This window comes from Ambystoma mexicanum, chromosome 3q (assembly GCF_040938575.1).
Source record: "Ambystoma mexicanum isolate Mex_15411 chromosome 3q, UKY_AmexF1_1, whole genome shotgun sequence".
NCBI classification, from domain to species: Eukaryota; Metazoa; Chordata; class Amphibia; order Caudata; family Ambystomatidae; genus Ambystoma; species Ambystoma mexicanum.
In genome coordinates this window covers 582,901,462-582,929,097 of record NC_090926.1, presented here as the reverse complement: position 1 = coordinate 582,929,097, position 27,636 = coordinate 582,901,462, and the positions used below count along the sequence as shown (strand labels likewise).

Sequence of the window (27,636 nt, the reverse complement as noted above, 5' to 3'; positions counted from 1 at the left end):
TCTTGCAGCTAAAAGTGACTCCCAAGTATTTTAACTTGGTTGCCACCTTTAGCCTATTACCCTCAATATGCCATATAAAGTTAGCTCTCCCTGACAGTCTTTTTACGATTCAAGATCAGAATCTTTGATTTTGGAACACTAATCTCTAACCCCAATTCCCTAAAAAAAAAAAAAAAAAGTTATGAGCCCGCAAAAGAAACCTCTGAAGTCCAACTACCATGTAATCAATTAACACAAGGTTGTCTGCATAAAGGAGATATTGTATTGTGACATGACCCAATCTAAAGAGAGTGACCCCTGAACCTTCCAGTGCAGCCCTGATGCCCAAAATATACAAAAAGGAGCTAGAACACACCATTGTCGTAGACCACGGTCAACCGAAATCCACCCTGAGTAACCCCCCACCCCCAGCTTATGGTTAGGTCAAGGAAAGCGAGATTAATTACGAAAGACGGTCTGATTACAGTACTACTTATTTGCCAATGTAGCCCACCTCTCCAAGGCGTGCAATAGGAATCCCGTTTCTATGCCGGTCCGATAGCACAGCGAATAGAGTGCTCGCTTTGACATCTGTGCAGGGCCTGCAGACGCAGGTTCGAATCCCAGCAGGGCCAAACTGAGCCTTTCATCCTTCCGAGGTCGATAAATGAGCACCACACACTGTGGGTAATAAGCAGCGCTCCCATACCTGAGGGTTCATAGTGCTATATAAATGCAACATTTCTATTATTATTTTATACGAAGAGTCCAAGGGGGAGATAGGGCGGTAGTTCCCCGGATTTGCCCTTTTTCCCCTTTTTGTATATTACAACAAGGATGGCCTCTCTCCACGTCTCGGGGGAAATGCATTCCACCCTACCACATTGTGGTACAGCTGTAATAAGACCACAGCCCATAGAAGGGGTTGTGATTTAAGGGTTAAGTTAGTTGCACCATCTGGACCAGGATCATTTGAAGACGTAGCCTTCTGTATGGCCAATATAATGCCTACCAAATCAATTTCTAACAGATCCCAAGCATTTGGGCCCCAAGAAACATCAGATTTTATAGTCGAACCCCCCCTTTTTTGGAACCATGTAGGGTATACAACTCTGTAACGTACACCTCCCACACCTGGCCTTAGACTGATGCTACAGCGAAAGCTGCCGCCCCTCCCCCCCTCAAATTAGGCTCCAGAAATTGGCCGTCTGACGGGAGAACAGAGCTCTGAGCATTGTTTCTGCATCCGCTTGAAAGAGGAGTGCTCAATGTCCTTTTAACCAATTCCTAAAGGCAGTTTAAGTTTAGCAATTGTTTGTTCAACATTTATGCCCATTTTTAATGTTTTCCTGATGTTATCTCTCAATTTTCCCTTCATGTCACGAACGTCCACATTGTACCCCTGTCTCAAGGCTGTAGGACAATTCAGCCCTGTGAGAGTAGCGGCTGGTATCAAAGCAGTAAGTGTGGACTGAAGGTAATACGGGCATGACTGTGGACACATCTCCACAAAAAGACCCTCCAGTAAATCTTGATCAATACGGGTATTAAATCTATGGGCATACCTGGGTGTCCATATAACTGCATGGTTTTGCGGGTTAATTGTCAGAGCGTCAGAGAGCAAGTCCAACACTGGTATATTCATACTGGCAACACCAGCATTAAGACGTGCATGGTCGCTGGCAGCATCAGACTTAACATAAAAATTATCGATAAAGGGAAGAAGGGAAGAGGACACAAACACAAAGTCTAGAGTAGATCTAGACCTGCCACTCGACCAAGTATATCTGGGCGGAACATCGTCTTCAAGATTACCATTTAGGGAACAAGATCAAAAGCATCAAAACATTCTCAAAACAATAACCCTTGAGCTCTGGCAGATTGATAGAAGCACCGATAACACCTGGAATCTAAACACTCAGAATTAAAATCGCCCAAAACTATAAAACAAACATTAGGTAAAAGGACATAATCTTCAAATACATTGGAGATTGCTGCAAGAAAATCTGTTATGACAGCAGTTACAGGATTAAAATTAACATGTAAAACAATTAATACTCTGCACGCTTGCATCAAAGGATCAACCCACGTTCTTTTACACCCCAGCATGTCAGACCGACCAACACATAGATCCACAATATTTGAATTAGAAGAGATACGCCAAGCACAGAGCAAGCCACCAAATGGGCGCCCTTCCTTGCTGGCTCATGAAGAACCGTGAACCCATCAAGCAAGGGAACGTCCAGCATAAGTGATTCCTGTATGCAAATTAAGTCTGCGTGACCAAAGTTTCTCATTTGTGCTCAAATTGGTGTACCCACGCGTGTTCCATGAAAGCAACCTCACTGGAGAAAATTCAGCGAGGACGACTTTGCAGTGGATTATGCTGGTGCAATGAATTAATGATGTGGGACCAATCATAGGTCACCTGGCGATTCGTTGTCAACTGAACAACATTGTTAATCATTTGCCCAACGTCCACTTGAACATTTATCTTCAGAGGTTCTCACAGATTAGTGACAATTCCTCCCTCAGCACCTAAAGTACATATAACAGAACCCTCCTCAGGCCAATCATTAGATAGCAAATAACCCATATTACACAAAAGTTCTCCCAAAGCCATAATCAAGTTGTAGACAAGTTTTGAATGAAAAACAAGTTTCACCATATCAGCCTGGCGAAAATCTAAGAAGAACATTCTGGCAATATCTTTAGAGGAGAGTGTGATTGAAAGCTGGGTATTTGGCCGAAGAGAGCCAAGATGTATTGTCGATTGAGGGGATAAAGGTCTTTGACATAAAAATGATGACTCGGGTGAACTTAACTCAGTTGGTCATCAAGAGGGACTGGCTGGGAGGCGGACAGTGGCAATGAGCTCACCCCGAGGGCCTCGTTTCTTTCAGGGAGGCTAAAAGTCGAAACCCCCAGAAGACCCCTCAGTGGTCTCGCAGACACTGACAGCCGACCACCCAACCCAGATCGCAAGACCAAAGACTTCCTTCTTGCTTCCTTAGTTAAGAAGCTTGAAGGAGCTGTATTCGAAAGAACGATTGGCTCCCCGTTTGGCACAAACAAGCACCCTGTTGGGTCAAGTTTATTAGCAGTAATAGAGGGAGCTAAAATGGAAGCTGGGGCCACTTGACTGGAGTCACTTATCACCCTATATGGTAAAGAAAATTCAGAAACCACCACCTAGCATGCCTTGGTGCCTACTACATCCGAGGCGTGAGAGTAAGTTGATATGGAGGAGATATTAAGCTCAACCTCATTTGCATCAACCTTGTTGGGTTTAAGGTAGGCTGTTCACAAAGATTTACTACCACAGGAACTGAGATGGGGGGCATAGCAGATGTTTTAGGTCTCACAATCAAGGACCTCCCTTTCTCACGTGCACACCCCCCTTCGAATGTTCCCGTGTCTGTACAGCTTGATCATCCTCCTCATTCGAGAATATTTCAGTCTGGCCCTTCAAAGATCCCAAACATTTTAATGAACCTTTATTATGCCTACAAAAGTCCGGCTTTGGTTGAGTGAAAATCTTAACTTTCTTCCTCCTTCTTTCTGCGGCCGGCCGCCTTTGGCGCTACTAAAGCAGCCCCGACAGAGGGTTCAGAGGGAGACGTCCCACTCACACCCTCCGACATTAATTCGGAGGGGATAGGTTCAAAGGCTACCGTAACTGAAGGAATAGAGACCTTAGATAATGGTCTCTGACCACAGGTCACCTCACCCTCATCTGAGCCTCCCGCATGTACGTGATCCGACCCTGGCTGATTTTCCAGCGACGGAAAAGTTTGCATGTGAAATGTACGAACCACAAAAGGTTTGTACATTTCCCATGCGAAAACACGTTCAAAACCCCTACACAACCAAACCCACACCCCCAACATAAACAAACCCTACTTACCTTTTAATCACGCTGAGTCCCTGCGGCGCCAGTTCCCTTTCACTTCCGTGATTTTCTTTTTTTTTTTTAACAGAAGACTGCAGGGGGTTCCCCTGCTCACTATCCCACACAGTATAGTGAGCGGGGGGGCAGCCCCCGTTTTTTTTTTTTTTTTTTTATGTCGGTGTGCAGCAGGGATGTCCCCTCCAACCCCCGCTCACTATACTGTCAATATACAGTTTTTTTTTTTTTTTTTTTTTAACTTGCCTTCAATTCATGCTACCACCAAAGGTTTGAACTTTTGGTGTTCGAACCTTTGGTGGTAGCATTTGTCTGACTTTTTGTGCGCTCAGACTTTTTTTTTTTCCGTTCGTACAATTCCAAGCCTCCTATATTGGTATTTTGAATAGAAGTGAAAGGAGGATCATCATCATCAGCAGTTTGACTAGCAACAGATACTGCCTTTGTACCACTCAACCATGCATTTTTTCAAAGTGCCCCTGGGGCACCCAGGGCCATAATGAAACCCTCCAAGAAGTTCATTTTGACAAGCAGATCTTTCAAGGACGATCAAACCTCTCCAAATTCATACGTATTCCTGTTATGGCCCGATCCATAGTATCCGAAATTCGATTTAGGACGGGAAAGGAAAAAACATCCACTATAGGCTCTTCCTGAGTCTGCAGAACTTGAATTGTAGTAATGCGCTCATTCTTATTGTCCAAAAATCTTGCCTCTTGTACTGGGGTTGAACAAGAGGAGACTCCAGGCTCCCCGGTTGGTTGAAAAAAGTGCGAACATCCGCCGATGGCGGAGAACCATGGTAACTAGTAGGAAACCTGTCTGGCTACAATAGTTCCGATGTAGGAGGGAGAGGCTTTGTACAGTTTCACCTCGTCCATACCTCGTTTGCAAGACGGAGAAACATACACAGATATTGAGTTGGGGCCACCCAAAGAGAGGTTAATTCTTCTTGCGAATTCAGAAGACACTACCGGGGCCAAACTAGACACGTCTGAGATTAAGTTAGATCCCACACGCCCTGTCAAGTCTTCAGGGTCAGCGTGAGTTAGAGAAAGAGAACATACAGCGTTGGATGGTGCGTCAATAAAAATGGTTTGAGATGATAGATTTAGCTGATCCGACTTAATGGGTCCTTCTCCCTGTCGCACTTCCATACATTCCAAGTTACAAGAAGCAGACTTCGTAAGACTGGCATGATAAGAAAGCAACTTGTAGCAAGAACTGATCTGCAGGTATGCATTGGAAGTCCCTTGTTCAAATACTCCACGAGGTTTAAATCAATAATAGCCTGCTGAATCAGGCAAGTGTTATAGGTCAGTATGATCAGAGAGCTCAAAGGCATCAAGGCCCACATTTGCACTCTGTACGGTACTTATAAGCACAGTCCCGCTACTTCAAATGGCCCAAAAAATGAATGCGTGCGAACTGCCTTACTAAAAGATGTCAATGGGATTAGAGCCGTTGAAGAGGTGACACTTTAAAAGGCAGCAGCCATAATCTGCATCCAAGCAAGTAAACGGAGTCGGGGTTCGCAGGTCACGGCCAACCGCCAAACACTCTGACCCACTCTGTGTTGCTCTGCTTGTGCAAAGGGGTTTCAACGTGGAAAAATGAAGAAAAAAAAAGAGAAGACAGACTTCCGGAGCCTCGTAGCTTCCCACGTTGTAGAAGTAAAATGCAGCAATAAAATGTAGCAATGTTTGTCAAACACTGCCCAAACACTCTGACTCACTCCGACACAACACACTCATACACAACATTACTAAGCTCCTCTTTGAAGACGACTCTATTAAAAAGACGAAAATTGAGAGAGTTGATAGAGCCGGGGGTTCTGGGAGGGGTCTGAGGTCAGTCCTGGCCCGGTTTTCATATTTACCAGGATAAACTCAAAATCTTGGAAAGGGCAAAGGCTAAAGGGCCAGTAATGATGGGTGCCGCTAGTATCACAATTTTTGAAGACCTGTCTTCCCTGACCCTCACAAAGAGAAGAATGTGTAGTCCCCCTGAAGAAATGGCTGAATGAGAAAGGAGTTTGGTACAGGTGGAGATTTCCATTCTGTATTTCCTTTTGAACTGGAGGGCCTGAAGTACAGACTTGCTACGGAGGATGAGATAATCAAAACAAATGGTGAACTGCTCGGAGGGGATGAGGGGGCCTCGGGCTCTCAAGGCAAAGGTGGAGTGGACAGACAATGGCATATCAAGGGCCCCAGAAGGAAGCGGGTCACGAAGATCCAGAAGCAGAATACTCTCCCTGCTGGCACGCCCTGAACACATTACAGGCCGGGGATGCATATCGGCTGCAGTTGTTTGAAGGGCTTTATGGGTCAGTAGGCCCATTGTGGGGGTGGGGGGTAGTTGGAGTCTGGGGGGAACCAAATTTGAGGATTTTACTACTACAGCGGGCTTAGTGGGAATTACTGGATTTGTAAGCAGTTGCATGTTTTGAACACTTGTTGGGCTTGAGGGCACTGGGGATTGAGGTATCATGAGCTGGGGCCTGGGTTTCGGGCCTGTCTGGTGGTTCGGTACTCTTCTAGTGAAAGTAACTGGAGGGGGCGCGGGCGCCTAGGGTGAGGGGGGTAGGGTGAATAGGCTCTCGAGAGTTAAGGGGGTTTTGGAATTTCTTGATCCGACAAAGATATACGCACACTTCCGTTCTGATCGGGTGCAACGGGGAGGGTCAACTCCTTGGTGGTTAATGTGTTGGTAAACAAGATTAGCGTATGGCTGACACAAGGAGGGGTGATAGGTGGGACAGCCTGAAGGTATGTACGCTGAATGTGAAAGCGCTGAACTCCCCGACTAATTTACCTCTGGTTGCTAGGGAATTTAGAAGATCTGGGATTGATGTCCTATTCCTCCAGGAGACTAAATACTTGAGGGGCGAAGAACTAAGGATTCCTTGTGGTCTGGTGGGGGACAGTACTGGGGCTCGGGGATAACGAGAATGGCCGGGGTTGGGATTTTGGTCCTTAGGGGGCTCTAACTGGAGGTTACAAAAGTGTGGTCGGATGTCGAGGGAAAGGCGGTTTTGATCTCTAGTCAGATTCGAGGAATCAGGTTCACATTTGCCACGATGTACACGCCCAATCGAGGTCTACGGAGGTTCCTGCGAAGAACTCTGGAAAAGATCATGATCGAGGGTGGGGAGACACCATACTAGGGGAAGAATTCAACGTCTGGAGCGATGTTAGCCTGGACCGATAGTCTGGACACTTCAGGGAGCAGGAGCCCCCGAATCAGACAGGCAGGGAAATGGGAATGATCATGGAGCTATACGGGATGCAGGATACATGGCGCAACCTCCATCCACGTGACAGGGGGTTCACTTTATATTCCGCCCCACACACGACCTTGACGAGAATAGATTACCTATACATGTCCAGGGACCTATGGGATTTGGCCTTGGGGACAGCTATCCATCCTAATAGTTGGTCTGACCATGACATGGTGTCGGTAGATATTGGTTGGAATGGCCTTTATCCCAGGGGCTCGAAGTGGAGGTGTAATATATCTCTGTGGGAGGACCCATGTTTTAAGGAAGAGCTGGAGAAGGGTATCACAGAATTCTTTGAACTTAATGACACTGGGGAGGTGGGTAAGGGCATCGTGTGGGATCCAGCAAAGGCTACATGGAGAGGGATATTGATTAGAGAGGGGGCTCACAGAAAGAGGGAGCGCACCCTCATAGAGAGAGGACTGAGGGATAAAATAAGGGGTTTGGAGAGGCGGGCGCAGTTGACCACGGATGTTAGGGAGGACCTCATCCGAGGGGCATGAGGGAGGAACTGAGAATCTTCAAGGAAGGAAAGATAGTCCGCAGCCTATAGTTTATGAAACAGAAGTTTTATGAGAAAAGGGACAAGGCGGACGCTCTTTTGCCAGCTAGGCTACGTGGTCAGCGAGCAGAGAGGTAGATTGCAGAGGTGGGGGGCGGGAGAGGACCTCTGAAGGTTTGGCTGAACGGATCCAGGAGACATTTGCAGTGTTCTATGAGGGCCTGTACAAGAGCGAAGGGACAACGGGTATTAAGGAAATTGGAAAATACCTAGCAGACTCCAACATCCTCCTGCTCATTAAGACAGCATCGGAAAGCCTGGAAGCTCCAATCACTGGGGAAATAATTAGGATGGCTATTGGGCGATTGAAGCTAGGTAAGCCCCTTGGGGATGACGGCTTCACATCAGGATTCTATAGGTCCTTTCTCCCGGCCCTGCTCCCCTTCCTAATGACATTGTTTAATGACATTTTGACAACAGGAAAAGCACTAGACTCTTTTACACAGGCTCTAATCACTGTGATACCGAAGGGAAGGAGGGCAGGGACACCCGGGTGTGTGGCTCTTACCATCCGATTTATCTCTTGAATATAGATGCCAAGATTTATGCCAGAGTACTAGCCGCAAGGTTGGAGGGACACTTGCTGAGACTTGTTGCCAAGACTTGTCCATTCGGATCAGATGGGATTTGTAAGGGGGCGGCAAGGGGCCGGTACCATGAGGAAGATGCTGCGTTTGATTAACGAGGTACAGGGCTGGGAGGTTGACCCCACGCTTCTCTCCGTAGTTGCCGAGAAGGCCTTTGACAGGGTGAAGTGGGACTTTTTGGAGGCCGTGCTAATTGTTTGGTGTAGGGAAGAGACTCATAAGGGGCATCATGGCACCTACGCTTCCCCCAGGGCATTTATAGCTGTGATCGGGGTATACTTGCGTTGGTTTAATCTGAAAGCGGGCAAGACAGGGGTGCCCGCTCTCCCCGACTCCATTTGTGCTGAGACTGGAACAACTGGGCAACATGTTGAGGGAGGACAGTAGAGTTGAAGCGATTAGGGATGGTCAGAATTTGTAGACGGTAGGGCTGTATGCAGCGAATAACCTACTCATCCACCTGGTAAATACATTGACATTGGTCCCCGCAGTGGTGGAGTTGGTTGAGGAGTACAGGCAATGTCAGGCTTTAAAATTAAAGGGGCAAGTCAGTACTGTTTCCCCTGGATAGAGGAAAGGACAATGATTTAGGGCGCTGCCTTCCACTGGGCATGGAGGTTAAAGTGGGGTCTCTGAGGTATCTTGGTATCAATGTTACAAGGGAGCTTGAGGGTCTATATATAAGGGCAGCTTTCCCCCGCTGATGACAGCCCTGGAGAAGGATTTTGGGAAATGGAAGGAGCTGACCATCTCTTTGATGGGACGGCTAAATGCACTCAAGATGGTAGTCCTCCCCAAGACTCTGTATCTGTTCCAGATGCTACCTATTCAGATCCCCAACTGCTATTTCAGAGCAACCAAGGGGACTCTGTTACGGTTCCTGTGGCAAGGAAAGAAACCTAGAGTTTCTAACGATGTCTTCAGTCTTCCCAAGGAAAGTGGGGGTGTTGGGCTCCCAGATATACATCTATATTGCAAGGCCACTCAGCTAAGAGTATTGATTGCACATCTTAGAGGACAGTGAGACTTACAATGGGTGGGACTTGACAATCATTACCTGAGGCCTGCAACAGTGGCTATGGGTGCCCAGGGCACAGTTACTACGTAGGATACGTGAGCACCCAATCCTGGGCACTATTTGGAGCATCTGGCAACAGGGTAAAGGGATTTCCGGTGTGACATCGTGGCCCTCACCCTTAGGGCATCTTTGGGTGCTGGGAGTTTGTGTCGAATTCCCGGATCCCTCCAGATTTCAGGCATGGTACAAGGCAGGCCTGGAGAGGATCAGGCAAATGTGGAATGGTCGGAAGTTTATTACGGTATTGGAACTGAAGGGGGCCCTGGGGATAGGTACACTCGCTGCCTTTTCGTATTTGCAGCTCAAGGGGGTCTTGACTAAGGAGGCATGGAAAAGTAAGATACAGATGGAGCTCACCCCCTTCGAGAAACTACTGGATACACTTAGAGTCGAAGGGAGTGATTGGGGCACGGTGGACACAAGGAGGGGGGCAGTGGATGGGTTGAGGATGAATGGGAAAGGGACATAGCCCTGGAACTGGATCAGCAAACGTGGCTAAGGATGTGTCGTGGGGGGGGCCTTCAAAGCCTCTGTCTCCTGCCAATATAAACTATACGCAGTAAAGGTATTACATAGATAGCAATATGACCTGGTTAAGCTCTCAAGGATGTATCGGGATACAAGCCCAGTGTGCTGGCATGAATGTGGCTCAAGAGCAGATTATTGGCATATGTAGTGGGGATGTTCAGAGGTCTAGTCCTACTGGGACGAAGTTTTGAGCTGGATCAGGGATCTGGATGGGGTTCATAGAATGAAAGCTCCCATGCTGGTTCTCTTCGGGTTGGAGGAACGAGAGGGAGAATATATTCGGGTGCCATGTATGGCATACATCCTTCTCCTGCAGGAAGGGCGTGCTTAGCAACACGTTGGAAGGGAGTTCAGTTGCCAGGAAAGAGGGAGTGGGTTAACGTAGCCCGAAATATATACGTGATGGAACAAATAACAGCAACACTCCATGGGGACCACGGGTCGATTGAGGTTGACTGGTCGGACTTCTGTTCGGCATATATACAACAGGGTTACACAAACATATAAGGGGAATAGGGATTGGCGGGGGATGATGGACCCCCAAGCAAGGAAAACGGGGAGGAATTCTACCTGAACTGGAATTGAACCATGATTATTTGCATGAAAAAAACAGAGCGTTACAGTATGTGACTAGAATGGAGCATTGGTTGGATGGGGAAATGGACAGTGGAGGGCTTGGGCATGGGGGGTATGAGGGGAGCTGTTTCCAGTTAAAACACATCTCGCAGGACATTTAAGTTGCAATTCTAGGGATGTATTGAGTGATTCAGGAGATTTTCAATGTGGCTGTGTAGCCTTGTTTCTGTTATGTTCATGAAAATGTCAATAAAGTTGAACTTTAAAAAAAGTTATAATAATAATTCAGCTATTCAGTAAGACAAAGCTTAGGTAGAAAAGTAATTCCACTGTGCATTTCAGATATTTTTTTTTAATGTACATATTATATAGTTAGAAACAGCGAATGTTTAAACATTTCATCACAACATAAAACAATCTCTAAAAAGAAAGAAAAGAAACCCTTACACTTAGAAATTGAGTACAGAAAGAAGAATTCATCATTCCAACACTTAATCAAGCCAATATATCTAAGATAATCACTATTTTTCACCAAAACAAAATAAAATAAACAATGCATGATTCCCAGTCTCCACTCATAAATCCAGCCCAGAACATATCCATCGGCAGCGACTCAGTTGCCCACACCGCCAGTAATGTTTTCCTTCGCAAGTCCTCAAGAGATCTACTGTACATAAGATGTTGCACAGTTTACAGGCATGAGTCCCCACATAGACTACAACATCATCTCTCGTTCTCCAGTAAATTTGCCCAAGCCCCCACAATCTCTGTGGTCATGTAACTGAATGATCATTTTGAGTAACCCTGGAGGGATATCCAAGTCCCAAAGTTTTCTCCATAAAGTAGTTTGGTCAACAGTGTCGAACGCTGCACTAAAACCGATAAATAACACAAATACAGACAACTTGCGCGTCAACCAAGCTTGCGGAATAATTGTTAACGGTGACAGGCTGTTGATAGTGGTATTGGATCCGTTCTCCGACTCTACAGGAGTGTACGTGCACAAATATTTGCTGGCACATCAATCATGGCCAGCAATCGGTAATTCCGTGGATCCGCATACTCTCCTTTCTTAAACACAGGGACTGTGATACTATCCCTCCAGGAATTGGGAATTAGTTAAGTAAGACTAATCCAATGGAAGAGCCAATGCAACGCATTGGCCTAGAGCCAGGGGTTATGCTTAATCAAGGTGCTACGAATTCCATCCGGGCCTGGAGCACAAGAGGACTTGGTAGCTGTGATGATCTTATATATATCTTGTGAACTAGCCACTTGGAGTTTACCCCCTTACCCCTGTCATGAACAGATCCACCACCACCCCTCCGCCAAAGATTTGTTTTATATGCAATACCCAGTTTAGTTCAGTTACACCACTGATGTCTTGGGTGTTTGGAGAATTTCCATTAACAATTTGCCAAAATGTATGTGAATCTTTGTCAAGGGAGGCATGTATTAGTGCCCGCCAACGGGCATCCGCCTTCAAAAACCTATGGTTCTTAAGCCACTTTTTATAGTACTTTTTCATTGCTTTTGCCTCACAGGCCTGGGTAGGCGGGTCTAGATTCTGCTCAACCAGCGCTCTCAATTGTCGGCAAAGCTTACCCTTCTTTTCCTTGATAATTGTATCAAAGTGATGTCTATGGGTTTTTTTATGACCAAATCCAACCCTACCATGAGAACCAGACACCACTAAGGATTGATTTTAAATGTTGACTCTATAATTTTCAAAGGCATTTATGGCTGTTGCTGCGGCTTCTTTATGAAGTGAAAGATTTATTAGAGCAGAAACCCTTGTATAATGGGCAAGGGTTTCCATTACTACCATTGATGCCTGCTCTATGTTTATATCACGCAAAGAAAGCCGATTAAATTGAGCATTAATGTGCAAGTTATCAAAAAAAATTGGGACCTCTTTCTCAGTGGGTAGATTCAAGGAAACAACTAGTGGATAATGGTTACTTCCATCATGCTGCCAGATATCCATATCAAATCAGAAAAGTTAGTAATGAAGACATAATGAAGTATTGTACTACATTTATGACCTAAGCGTGTGATTTAGGCGGACTGTCTGAAGGATACGCACTATTTACCATAATGAATCCAGCAGTATACAACAGACTAGCCCAACTCTTACCCTGATGACAAGATATCAAAAGAGCATTATCCCTATCTAATGTCAGCGAAGAGTACAAATCACCATAGGCAGGCAACAAGTTCAGAGGAATCTTTGAGTTGAAATCCCCTCCAATAATCACAAGGATAGTGCCCTCCAAAGCATATACAAAACTCTATTTCCTTGATGATCTCCCTATGTTGTTTCTTGTATGGAGCATCGTATATATTAACAACAAGGAAGTCTCCAACGGAATGAAAAGCATGCTTCTATGGTGGAGTAACTCTGATGATTAAAACATAATCCGACACACATGGAATTTCCACTAAGCCCCAGGATTTCCTTGAGATTAACCCTCATTTTGGCCGTCCCCGAGGTCCCCCGGATGGCTACTCGAGAATTAATATTCCATCCATCTATTGCCAACGGCTTGATGAGCCAAGTCTTCTGCAGTGCAACCACCGAAAATATGTCTATTTGATCCAGTAATCATCTGCCTCGTATAGATGACTGTTCACAAAAGTGTTCCAATTAAGCAGAAGAGGAGGACGGGATCATGATCTTAGCTAGGTGCAAGGAAGCCCTCTTCGATCCACCATACTGGCTAATGTGACAAACCCGTGGTATCTCAAGTAAGGACACAACACAAAAGAGCAAGTTCAAGGGTGTTTATTATTCACTTTTAAATGGGTTGAGGACTTCCTAACTTGCACTGTTGCCACCATTCAAAATAAAGAAAAAACAGTCCTAGTCAATCTTAGTCGAAAAACAATAATAGTTAAACTAAGAAACCTATTGCCTGCCCTAAGCTTATGCAAAAATGTGTAAGGGGGAATATGTATACAAAGGAAAGTCAATGTTATAGCATATATAATCAAGGTGGTTGAGTCAGCTCTCCACCCCAAGTTAAACAGCATGGGGTAAGGCGGCACACGTAGACAGGATGACCCACTCTGGGTCAAGACACCAAAAGGCAGTTAAAAACGTGAGTTGGGACCCACTTGGCCCTCCACGTTAAAATCACTAGTTTTCAAGTCTCCATCTGTCGGGCTCGGACCTCTCATCAAAAAGTACCTGATTCAACATAAGTCACTCTCAGCCTGGCTCAGACCTTTCAATCATCTTTTGTCGGGGCTCCCTTCCCCAACCTTCATTCATATTCGTTAGGGGTTCCCTTCCCCTAACTTATTTCACATTCCAGGTCTCCCTCAGTCAGGCTCAGACTTTTCACTAATGTCGAAGACTTTAGAGTGTGCAAGGATTTTTCACAGACCTCTGCATGACCACTTCGACTTTCACTTCAGCTATCCCTTTTGTTATTTACCTGGGTTATGTTGCCCTGCTGCCACCCTTCAGACACCCCGGGTCAGCGTTCCAGCATGCCGCTCTGTTGGTCCAGATAACAATTTAGGCCGGGTTTTAAAAGGTTTCCCTTGTTGGATTCAACAAAATATCCTCTCTTCTTCCAGCCCAACTGCTGCTGTCTGAGTGCTTGGGATTTAGGTAGGGATCCTCTGCCAGTCTCAGCCTTGCAGCCTCCCTCCTGGCCTCCCAAGAGCAACTGACAGCCTTTCCCCTGCAGTCTCCTTTTGTACCACTGGGAGAGGTTAATTATCTGCAGGTGTTTGGTCAGGGTTGGGTCTGCCTGACCTTGCCTGACCTCGTTGACCGAACAACCTGCTATCAGAATAAGAGAGTCTGTCCTCTGTGTCTTAGTGTGTTTGTATTGGAAATCTTTACTCCTCTCTTTACTCCTCTAGGTTGCCTCTTCTTCTTGGTATTGTGTGAAAATGGGGGTGGGTGTTGTGTTTCTGACAATATCCCAGAAAGAGAGGAGGGTGTGCGATTGTGGGTAACTGATAGAAGGGAGATACTGCGTCTCGCCCAAGGGTGTTCCCTCCGCAGAACCCAAGGACCCCATGCCTAGATGATCTCTCGTCATATGTCTGCCGCCCGGGGTGGGGTCTAAGGGCGATGGCCCTTCCCTGGCCACCTGAACAAAGGATCTCAAGGGACTTTCAGTGAGAAGACTCTCTGGTTTCTCACACTAACCAAGCCCAATGCAACTCTCCCCCTCCCCCCCACTTAGATCCAACTTCATGAGGGATCCTGCCATGGTTAGCACTTGGTTAGCACTTGTGGTAGAGATTAAAGCTGAAAGTTGGTCAGGCGTTGTGCTACGTGAGATTCATCACTCCCCGCCTGTTTCCATTGAATCTTCACTATACTTACATGCTTGAGTTCCATCCACCTCAAGCTGTGTACATTCATAGCCCAGTTTACATAACAAAGGGCTATGATCCATTATGTCCGCAATAGTGCCTTCTGTATGAAAAAATATTGGTGTGGGGGCTTTGGTGGCATTCTCACAGATGTCTACAAGCCGGATATCATCACTCGTTCTAAATCGAAAGGGGATCATAGAGTGAAGTAATGCCACCAGCCTTCAGCGATTTAGAGGTAGGCTAGCAGCACTATTGAAAATGCTTTGTATTAGCAGGATCTTAGTTTTATCATTGTTTATTAATTGTAAACAATGTGAGGGTTGAATACAAAACTTCTCACAGCTGGAACTCCCCACATCTGTTTGAACCATAACATCCAATTTATTGCTACCCCGTTGGCTGATATTCTCAGGGGCATGTTTATCGAAGAGTCTGTAGATTGTAGAACGTAGTATCTGCTTCTGTTAACAGTGGCTTACTTGCCTTTTGAACGTTATTAACAGAAATATGTTGACCATTGTAGCCTTGCTGACCACCTTCTGTCCCTTTACTGCCAAGGTACCTTTATATCTACTGGGTCTTCCACTGATTAACTTTAGACTCACATCCTCAATCATTTGAGGGGCCAAGGTAGCACAATTTGGCATAATTAAACCCTTCTACTAATTTGGCATAATTAAACCCTTCTACTACGTAACAGTAAGCCTTTTCTTATTGGCCTCTTTTAGTACAAGGCTACCACTCTGAAGAGGGGAATGTTTGGTCTGGCCTGTCCTCTCCGCTATCTCCTGGGTTTTTCTTTTCATCTTTGTGGACAGTTGTTCATACATACAGACCTGCTGCACCGTCTTTCTTTTCATCCTCTTACGTTCAAACCAAGCTGCCGACACAGGGTCAGTTTGAGTAACATCCCAGCGTGACTGAACATACGGATGCTAGTCGATCCTCAATTTTTTAAAATCGTGGTTACATCTGAATTTGAAGTATTTACCAAATGTGTAAGATAATTTATGGAGTGCTGAAGTTTACTCAAGGTACCAGATATTAAATTTGGCAAATACGCTGTTCATCCAGCCAGATATTAATGGCATCCCATTTAGTGAGCACCCGTTCCAATAGAGTTTCCAAGATGCCAAACATTGGCTCAGAGGAAATACTGCCTGTGGTTATTTGGAGATTATTCAGTTCTATCCCATCCTTACTGACCTCAGTTGTAGGATGGTCCAATGTAGTTCTCTCCAAAATGCTCTCTTGCTGGCTGTCGTGAAGTTGTGTCAAAAGATTCTCTCTCTTTTCTTGCCGCTGCATATAATTCAGGTATTGGTAACTGGAGGGATAGCCCGACTACGGCAGAACAATGGGCTGGAAATACTTGGTCAACAAAGGGGGTCTGTTCTGACGTGTGAAGTTTTCTGGGGACTACTTTTTGATTTTAGTAGGCCTAGGTTATTTCTATTATGTCAAGAGAGATACAGAAACACTTTAAATGTGAGAATGCACAAAGAGGAGTTTCAGACACAAATAGATATCAATCTGTCAGCTTTTTAAATTTATTTTGCTGCTGGATGCATTTAGTAATCATGCATCAGTAGTTTTTTAAAAAAAAAGTATTTGTTGAAAAAAACAATCAGAAAATGCAAAAGGTTCATTCACAAATACAGAATTTGCAAGGAGGTTAATTATTTGTCTTAACATTTCCTCAAGCAACTGTTTATGGCAAAATAAATTGCAACACAAGATAGTGTTTAAAAGAAACAATGTGTAACCACCACCTATAGTGACAAGTGATTAGCATGTAATCAATACACAATAACCAAAACAAAAGCAATGAATGAAAAAACTCTTGGTTATATATAGCCAGGCTGGAGGGTGACCTAACAAGTGGTCGACATCTAGATGTAGATCAAAGAAGATGTTGGGACCAGGAGGAGTATGGAGGGGCTGGTCGGTAAGACGTTTCGGCTGAAAGCCTTAATCTAGGGCCTGGAGTCGGTCTCCCTAAAATAGAGACAGGGGGACTCTATTAGTGACTGAGTAGAAAGTTAAAAACTTTTGTTTTATTAAAAAACACAAGACATAATAATTTCCATGAATATGGTACACCACTAAAAATCAGGGACAAGGGAGACACGGGACTGACCTTGGGGGCTGCAGATCTGCATGGATCTGGAATTACTGTGGCACAGGAATGGCATGAGGTGCCCAATGGTTTGGGCTTTTGGCAGCCGGCTGTGGATGGCTGCAAGACTCAAAGAACATATAGTTCTAGGTAAGAATACTGTTAGTGACGGTCAATACCAGGAAAGTGTTGACCAAAGTGCACAAAATTGGCATGTGCTCACCTTGCTAGGTTGCCACTGCGCAATAAAACACAGGAAATGCACGTGGTGCCGGCAGAGTGGTAACTGTTCATAAGGCTGGAGACCAGCATGTAATGGTGGTTTTGTGTTTCTTAATTTCCGTTTTTAACCTGAAGTTGTCCTGTGATAGAAACGAGATGCGTGCGCCCGTTAAGTTAAATGGTAAGAAAAAGGGGGTCTGTGTAGAGTGGCAAAATCGGGAGAAGTATTTACCTGGAATTGAAGTCCCGGGCTCTGTGCAGGCTGGCGTGCGGGGCTGCGTTAGCATGTAGCGACTGGGATGCTGTGTGTGAGCCAGGAAACTAAAATGCAGAGCTGTGCATGGCTGTACTGTGTGCGCATGCGCGCCACGAGTAGTGTTATGCTACTATATCGCGAGTGCGCATGTGCAGGCACGCTTTGCTGTGGCGTTAATGTGAGTGCATGACTGTGTGAGACGCTAGTCGCCTGCACATGTCCACTGCGTCACGGAATGTAAAGTCTGTCAAAGGTATACTGGAATGGATTGTATTACGTTGAAGCCTGCAATGAACTGCAGACCTATGTGAGCTGTGTGGAAGTATGAGGGCAGATGCAGGCTGCGGTTTGGTCATCATCAATAACTATCCTAGCTACTGTTGCCACAGAACTTAACAAGATGTCAATGGATAGTGCCCTTCGTGAGGGAGTACTAACAACCATGGATGAGTTCAAGCACGCCTCCACTCCTGGGGTTATTAACACCCTTACCACTTGTTCAATAGTCTTAGAACCAACACAGGGGAGAGTGGCAGTTAACTGCTCAGTGTGGGTAGTGCAGAGTTCTACAATGGCTGTAGCACGCTTCCCCAGAGATATATTAAGTGGTGGATAAGTCTGTGATTTTCATTGACTTCTTTACCATCTCAGTCACCTTGTTCTTTTCCTCCAATTGGACAGTGTGCTGTAGGCAACCCTTGGAAGCTCTTCTAGAGCTTACAGTATCAGAAGGGGTCACGTTACAGTCTGCCGCTCTCCATAACCGTATCAATGTCAATACCATCTGAAGGCAACACAGGTACTTAGAAAGATGCATTTGCTAATGCTGAGTCAATTCCAAGTTCTGACATAGGCTTCCTCTTTGCCGTTTTTGCGCCTACTCTAACAGGTGCACAGCTCTTCAGCATCAACACCAGAGAATTAATTACATGATGGACCAAAAGAAACACAGTGCGTGCAAAAAGTTGTAATCTCTCTCTAAATAGCTGGCCAAACCATCAAACACCAGACTGCAAAGTCTCAAGTAGTGTCATAGTAGAGAGGCAGGACTACTATACACTGCTGGGGGCAAGAAGAAGCGGAGGAGGCGGGGTGGATTTACACCCACGCGGCACAGCCGATCCTATATAGCAAACTCGTCCGGTCGCGGGAACCTCACCCTCCAAAACCCCCAAACGCTGCATACACTCCTTGTACTCCGCTCCAAATGGGATATAAGTAGCAGAATCTCTTCCAACTGGTGAAGTGAGTCAAAATAGTTAAAATACTTCCCAAATAATGTCTTTTCAATGAAGCAAGCAGCACAAGTACAGAGTACTGAAAACACTCCTTGCACTCCGCTCCAAATTATTATTAGCAGTACAGATATTTTAAACAATTGTAAAATACCTTTATTTCTTAAAGGCAACAGTGGAAAAGCCACCTGCATGTGTTCAGTGAAGGAGCGTAATGTTACATTTTCAAAATGTTGTTTTTGGGAAGTCAAGCGATGCGCGTGCAATCGCCATTGTAGATTTGTTTTCGTGGAGCACAGGAGATGTTACGTCGTGCCTGACAAGCTTCTATTTTGCTGGGGACACGTCAGGCAACGCGTGCGTGTCGGCAGCCATCTTTGGATCATGTTTATCCCTTTGGGTTGCTTAGCAATAAGAGCTGCTTTTTCGGGACCGATCTTTGCATATGCCGGAGATGTGTTGCTGAGCTGAGGAAGAAAGCAAAGGCATGCACGGATCGCCAAAGGCACAGTGAAAGCGCGGTTCGCAGGTAAGAAGCACTTTTTGGGACTGCATCGACGCGAGGTACGGAGTGAGGTATGTCACGCATGTAGAGGAGATCAGGAGGAAAGGATAAGCAGCTCTCGCATCAAGAGCATGTTTTCTTTTCAAGCGGCTCCTAAAAGGGTTATGTTCTTAAAATGTTTTAGGATTAAAACAAAGTTTGTAAATAGTTAAAATGTAACTTGGATTACACTTTGAGAAGCAGGCAATACTAAACCATTGCTAAATGTTATTTGGCAAGTAATTTGAATAATAGGTAAAGAACCTATGATAAAGGAAAAGTAGGATAAGTCTACTCAGAAACCTTGGTGCAACAGGAGTGAGAGCAAGCAATATAAAAACGCAGTTCATGGAAAAAGACTTAAGTGAAAAAGCATATGAGGTTTTCTCTACAGAAGAAAATACATTAGTCAAGACTACAGAAGAAAATAATACAATACAGTCTTTCTGGCAAAACCTTATTTTTTCAAGGCAACAGCTGAGGACACACCCGTATCACGGGAATATAGGAGTGTAGGTGTTCCAGAGCTCAGATTGACTCATGTTATGTTCCTTCTTCAACAGGGGAGCAGCAATTGAGAAGAAAGTGAACCTGTGCCTTTTTTATTTTATCCACTTCCCTTTTCCCTCCGGTGTGATCAGTTTCTAGACGTAGTAGAAGAGTGTCTGATGCATAAGACCTCGAGAGAAACTGTGAGGTTAAGCAGCTTCCATGGACAAAGGACCCGAGTAAGGATATTTGCAAGGCAAATGTAGGTAGAAAGTAATGTAATATCAGTTAGTGAAAAGGCATTTAAAAACCACAAAACCAGGAAACCAATTATTAAAATGTCCACTAGATGGCAGTCACAGACTATAGAAACAATCTGCATGTAGATATTCGGCACGATTTAAAAGCTGCATCGTAAATAATTTTAAAGTTATTTAGGTTTCATTATATATGCATTTAGATGTTATCTCAGCGTTAAAATCACATATAACCCATTCGATGAACTCTAAAAGGTGAGCTCTAAACAGTGTCTTCTCCATCATAAACATCCTTTGAATATCTGCTTTTGTATTTCACCAACTCACCAAACTGATTCATCATCGTGAAGCTATAAGACACAGTACAGCCGTCTTGGTTGCAATCACACTTTTTCACTTGAGTTCTTATCAAGAAACATACTTTTCATGTGCAACTTCAACCTCTGGACTGACAAACAAGACAATACTGTATGGCACGCAACCGAGAAGTGCTGGAAAGTGCCTTGTTGCTGCCGTGGACTCATATCCTTGTGGAACACGCTATTTCTGAATCCCATTACGCTGTTTGTAGTATATTACTACTGTGCATCCGAGGCCCCTTCCCCCAACACCAGCTTCTCCATGAAACTGGGCTTGTGTGCGCAACCGCGCAATTGAGAAGTGCTGATTTGCTGTCGTGGACTCTTCTCCTTGTGGAACACGGTATTCCTGAATCACATTGCTGGTAAGAGTATATTGTTGGTTTGATATAACACCCTAACAGGCCTTTATATTTATTGTTTCTAGAGTATTTAGCTGTTTGTAGTATATTACTACTGTGCATCCCAGGCCCCGCCCCCAACCTCCTTGTGCAGGTATCGTCTCCCCTCACTGTGTGAGTCTCTCACATTGAACTTCAGTTTATGCATAAAAGCCTGTACACATTAAAGTCGGGCATGCCGGCTCGCATGGTTATCACAAGAGCATCTCTGCTTCTTAAAGCCACACCTCCCAAACACACCTCCCAAACAATCTTCTGTACAGTCCGCAACAAAAACAGCGACAGCTGCTGTAAACATCCCAAAAGTAAAAACTCCAGCTGGTGACATCAGAGAGGTTTGCCTTCCTTGCGAGGAACCAGCAAACTCTCATTTGGCAGTGGGCGGCATTAACACCCCGCCCATCGCTGCAGAGTCTATTCCTGATATGCTGCAATGTAACAACAGTTATACTGATGGCAATCATATACCAGACTCCCTCATAGCAGCAGGCTTTAACGATACTCAAAGATTCTCTGCTAATGCTTTATCGCCCGTCCTAGCGTTCCCAGATCAGTCCCACCCCTACCTACAAATGACACTCAGAACGTTGAAGTAAATCAAACAACTACCAATTTACAAACATCAGCCATCATGATCGCTTCTGACTATTCTAATGAACCGGCTCAAATTGCCTCAGGTCTTGCGAAAAATCTACCTCACGATTGCATAATGCAACCTCTCCCCTGCTTTCAACCATAACAGTTGATGTGCTTCCTAACACTCCGTCTGTCACAGTCGCCGATCATGTTCGAGCAATCCGTCCATGAACTCGACTCTTTCTTTATCCTTCAGCCACCCTTCTCCTCGCAAGACTGTGGCTGCCCCTCCTTTCCGCAACCCCTACTCTCACTTCCTAATCATGTTCCCACTGCCCCAGAGGCCTCCTTATTAGAAATTACATTGTCTGGCATGAATATGGCTTTGCTTTCCCTCACCAAATTGTTTGAAACACTGGACGCCAAGCTTTCGATTCAGTCTACACACATAAATCAAATATTAAACTGGTTTACAAAAATGCAACAGGATATTATAACGAGGGCAGAACCAGCAGTGCCTCAGCCCTTCCTTGTATCATCCAAGACCTGCCACCAATGACGGAAAGTGAATTATAATTTACCAAGCTCGGTCCCTTCTATTCCAGTGCACGAGAGAACTGCTACCATTACTTAACCAAGTAATTCGCCCTATGAAAACAGCACAGCTGACTAGTTCCCTGCACTGTTTGATCCCCCACCTTGAATAGTGGCACCAGAATCAGTAAAAACGTACATCGATTTAACTCAACCGATCTATAACATGTTTGAGCAAAAACAAGAAAAAGAAAACACAGGACGTCTTAACTATGCAACCCACAAACCAGAAAAAAAACAAGAACAGGAAAACCCTGCGTCCTCTTGCCAAATCAAGCTCTTAACAGCTTGACAATTTGTTCGGTTGCCATTTTGTGAATTATCAATTCAACAATTTTATTTAAATTCAAATATATGGGACTAGAGTGGTGTCTAAAATAGTACGTGAAGCCCATATATCATAATGTTAATAGACGTGTGCATGGACATGTGAATACCTGCAGTGACTGAAATGTATGCATTGTGTGCATTCCATTCTAATGTTGAGCTTTGTAAAGGATGTAAAACTGTACTGCAGGAAAAAGGAAATCATGGGTGATAGCAATAAGCAATGCTCCAAGGTCGTGCCGTACTTTAAACTTAAAAACCATCGGCAAACATGACCTAAGCACTGCTATTAACTGCAAACGGGAATCAATGACTGAATGCAATCATTTAGAAATGGGTTTAAATGCTGACACCATATTGCAGAATAGACGTGCAACTTGTTTAAGCACTGCTGCATGAACATAGTGGGACTGCTCCCTTAAACAGAGCGCACTGTCTCAAAGCTATATAACAACATGGCCAGGGAGAAATAATACCCAATGTGAAGAATACACTTAAAGCTAAAAAAGGTATCTGTAGATATGCCAAAATAGCATTCTTCTACCTACCTTATGACATGACGGAGAGGGAGCACACGTGTACCTGGTTTCTGCATAGACAGACAAAACAAGAAGTCCCGGGGAGTCCAGGCAGGCTGTATTATTTGGACTAGGTCGTGTGGCCTGTTTAAAACAAGGTCCAATTAGGAAATATGGGTTTATTTTGACATTATGCGAGTCGCCGAAAGAATAAGAACTGTGACATTTTTCGCTGTTTTCGTGAACATTCAAGTCCCTCTCTAAACTGAGTGGAATTCCACATTTCCGTACAGTTGTTGGTTTAATATCTACAAATGTGCTGTTATGTCATGGACAAGCGGAAGTTAACATCATTCATAAACCGTGTGATTTTATACTTTTCTATAAGCAAGAGGGTAAAGTAGGAGGGATTACTTGCATTTATAGATCTCTACTGTGTTTGGTATCGAAGCAAATGGTGGACTATTAGATGAGTGGTCATTAGGCAAGAGAAAAACTATCTTCCCTAGTGACTGAATAATGACAATTCTTTGATAATAAAAACCCAGAAGTATCCATCACCATTTCGGCTTTAGTATCTCTCAAAGGATCAAAAGAACAATGACCTAGTTGGCTAAAATGAAAACCCCTTTCTGCTCATATTATCCAAGGATTGCAACGGAAAGGCCATTGTGGTAACATACTTTTTGGTTGTGTGAGACTGTTGGTCTAGGGAATACATTAAAATCTAATTGGAGTTATGTTTTAATAGACCAATCAAATTGGCTGCGTATGTATGTTACTGCCATAATTCCTATTATTTTTCCATTTCCGATCAATAATAACACTGATGTGGAAAAATGTATATCCTGATATTATATCACTTTGGCACACTGCGATGGATTATTTATTCAAAACGAAAAGTACAACACTTACATAACGATAGATGGGGATTATTACATTTTAAAAGGAGTTTATTTCCATAATGGTTTTGATTGAGAATTGTAAATCCATTGCTGTCAGCCGTCACAATCTTTGCATTCATTAAAAAACAAATCCATAGACCCTGGTGAGATTTGTAACCTCTATCCTATCTCTTTTCTCTAGGGTAAATCCAGCACAGAAAGGGCTTCTTGCCCGCTGAAAGCCCATTTCCCAGGAGACGAGGCTGTTGAACCAAAGTGCAGGAGAGCTGGCTCCGATGAGCAAGGCACCGCCAGCCCACGGCACCCTTGAACAGAATGGGCTGGGCACCATGCACGGGGCACCAGGCCTGGCCCAGCAGCCCCCTCAACTGGTGCCTGCTAGCCCTGGTGGTATGGGGGGTGGTGGCTGCAGCAGCAGCAGTAGCAGTGGTGGGGGCAGTGGCAGTGGCAAAGCCACAGCGTCAAGCAAGCAGGGCAAGAAGGGAGGCCGCATGGACCGAGCCAGCGACGAATACCGCCAACGGCGTGAGCGCAACAACATGGCTGTCAAGAAGAGCCGCTTAAAGAGCAAGCAGAAGGCCCAAGACACCCTGCAACGTGTCACCCAACTGAAGGAGGAGAATGAGCGCCTTGAGGCCAAGATCAAGCTGCTGACCAAGGAGCTGAGTGTCCTCAAGGATCTCTTTTTGGAGCACGCCCACAATTTGGCTGACAATGTGCCACCAACCAGTGCGGATGATGCCCCACCATCCAACCCAGAAAACGCTGGTCAGTAGCCAGTGTTTCCGGGCCACTATTGACCTTTTAGGTAGACCTGAACGCATTGCACCTTTTCTCTCCCAGTAAGGCTCAGCATAGAAACATGTATCTGAACACATGTACCCTGGAGCAACATGGGCCATTGCTGATCTGTGCCGCTCACTGGAATACTGTGGCCTGCTGCGCCATTGTAGAAACTGTCAGATATCTCCAGGCACCACCACGATTCCTTATTGGCCCACTGTACACTAGCCATAAAAATGAATCTCCACTAAAAATGTTGGCTCTAAAACCTCTAGAGGAGTGTACCACAGAGCAAAACCCGCTGAACGTTCTCCCGAGTGAAACACCGACGGAAACCTCATAGTAGCCTTGACTCCTGTGGGCTGACTGTTCGCTGAAACCCCTGTAGAATTCCGAAGTCCATTTTCATAAAGGGGCCTTTTCCTCTCCTCGGCTGCCGATCGCTGGGGCCGGCTAGCCATTTTTGTTAGTTGTCTGCAGAGATTGTCTCTGCCTGATGGGTGGATATATGTAGAAGAGGAGAGGGATTTTTTGGAACTTTTTAAAAGTTGCTTTATTTTTTTAAGGTTATTAATTTTATTTTCTAAGAGTTTGAGACACTGAAGATTTGATTCATACAGAAAAGAAAATAAAAAGTAAAAAATAGTTGTGCTATGGTGTGTTTTGGGATCATATGGTGGATTTTGTATGAGTTTTGGAGAGCATTATATGGCATGTCTGGGATTGCAGTTCATCTCATGGGATTGTGTTGCATGTTCTGGTACTGCAATGTTTATATTGACATTATGTTGTTTTGGCTTTGTTATAATCTGTCTGGATTGTGCTTTAAGAGTAGGATCTTATCATTGCAGTTTAGGATTACATTGCATGTTTTGAGTTTACGCTATGCATTTTGGCATCTTGTTACAACATTTGGGATTATGATTTGTGTTTTTAGATGACGTTGATTCTTTTGCTTTTGTGTTGTGTGCGTTTTGTTTGTAATATATTTTCATGTAAAGTGGCTTGTATAGCACTCCTTTGCCATTTTTGGCAGCCTAGTTGCATGTGGCTCTGCATAAAAAGGAGGGGTTGGAGTGTTAGTAGGATAGAGGGGTAGACAGATCTGAGTTGTTGATGAGCCCATGCAAGAAGGACCCGATTTGTGAGTGACGGTATGGCTCTATGTAGTTTTTGGCACCGACACCTGGAAGGAAAATCGACTAAATGACAGTGCATAGATCAGGTTAGCAGCTGTCATGGGTGGAGAGTGTGTTCGAACCAATGATGTGTACTCTAGTGCGTACTGGTGTTGCATAGTCAAAATTAATGTTGGGTTAGTAGGACTGAAACTGATGTGTCAGAGGTAATATGTGTTGGTAATGTAATGCGTTAGGAGATGAATAGTTGAGTTAATCATTTGGGGTAGGAGAGGGAATTTTTTTGAGAGTTTAAAGTTAGACTATGCATGATCGGGGAATGGGGACTTTTGTTGTGTTTTTGTCCATCGGGATACAGAGTTCTTACTGTTCCAATGTCTATTTTATGGCAAGGGAAAGGGAGACCGACCTGACTGAGTGCAATCTCCATGGTTCCTTGGTTGAGGCATTGTGTGCAGGAGTATGGCATATGCTTTTAAGACAAACCTGAAAGGGTCCCTGGTTTGCAAGGTTGGCATTCTAGTAGTTCTTTTCGGATTAGGTCTGATATTTTTTTATGTTGTGAAATGTTCAGTGGCGTTCTCCTTTGGGTGGCTTTGAGGGGTCAGAAATGTGATACGGACACAAAGGTATCGTTTTCTCAACGTTTGCCATTTATTAAATGAAAAGGGGTGAGATAAACACCTATCTTTCCCTATCCTAACATGGATGTCCCTGCCTATCAAACTAAAACTAAAGAAAAATTACCTAATGTTCAAAAAGTCTCTGACACTCACATTAATACACACAACTAAATAATAGAAGGAATATTTGGCAGTCTTTGGTTCCACAAAACAAACCGTTCTAACTTAGAAGGTACTCCTTGTGACCAGGGTTGGACTCCCTTCCTCTGGATCAATTCAGGAATACCGGTGCTAAAGTCGTGATTCACCAAAGTTCTGCTCAGTATAACAAGTATTTTCCATCCACTGCGTCCTTCCACTTGACAAAGTAGAAGTCTCTTTCACAAACACTTGTTAGAAAATCAAAACAGTTTATGTTTCCCACAATATCCCTCTGGGTAAAGCAAATGACTCTTCCTCTCAAAACACAAATTCATAAACCAAGGCAATGGTTCTACTCAGAATGCAAAGCAACTATTAGCATGTCGCACTTATTCTTCAAATGATATACCTTTGGCAGGATAGCACAGCAACTACCTTTGGATGATGCAACAGTTTTGCAAAATAATAAGATTAACAAGTTTTTGCCACCACACCTTTTTGCCACAAACATACTTCTTCAGATCATCATCATCTTTTCTGGTACATTTTCCTGCCAGGATGAACTACTATGGTACCTTTCCTGGTGTATTCACCTGCCAGGAAGAAAACGTCTAAAACTACTGTGAGCAGTGCTGAACAGTGGGTGCCTCGCTTTACAGTCTCTTGGCAATGTGGGTTCTAAGTTTCCTCAAAATGGAAACTCCGGAAAGGGGAATTGTGTCCAAGTTGCCTTTTAACCACTTCTTCACAGCCTCTTGGCTGTTGGCAATGCAGGTTACAAGTTAGACCCAGTTGGTGTCCCATATAAGGGCAGTTGTGCCCTTGCCACCTCCGTCTTTTACTTGTTCAGTATTCAAAATTATTTTTCACAATCATCTGTCCAAATTGTTGAGTTTGGAGCGCCCCGGTGGTCAACTTTAATGTCGGGCCAACTCACTGGTCTTTTGTGGCCTCTCCGTTTCATTGTCAGTTGCTGTGGCGGACCTCCTGCATCCTGCCAGCTTGGTTGCCAGCTCCCACGTACCTCTTGTGGACTGCACGGCTCTTCCTTGGAGCTGTGACAGCTATAGTGATCCTCCGTGACCTCTTGCATACCGAAGCGACACGCGCTGGAATGGGGGCACGTCTCCACTTCGGCTGGGTATCCCTTCTAGACGCCGTTTCCCGCTGCAAGTACTCTGTAATTTTGCACGCTTCCTCAGTTCCTGTCGGCATCAGCTAGCGTTCTCCCTTCCACGGCATTCACAGCACACTGGACTGCCTCTGCTACTTCTCCCCGTATCTCTCCTTCTAACTTCTCCTTTTCC

General features: G+C 44.7%; 1 long non-coding RNA gene across 1 annotated transcript in view; it reads left to right on the top strand.

The window, feature by feature from the left end:
- LOC138582770 (uncharacterized) overlaps positions 1-25,071 on the top strand; it is a 41,847-nt gene extending 16,776 nt beyond the window's left edge. Inside the window, exon 2 of the long non-coding RNA XR_011305076.1 lies at positions 23,825-25,071. This is a non-coding gene — a long non-coding RNA (uncharacterized lncRNA). The remainder of the gene's footprint in view (positions 1-23,824) is intronic.
- The last annotated feature ends 2,565 nt before the right edge of the window (positions 25,072-27,636 follow it).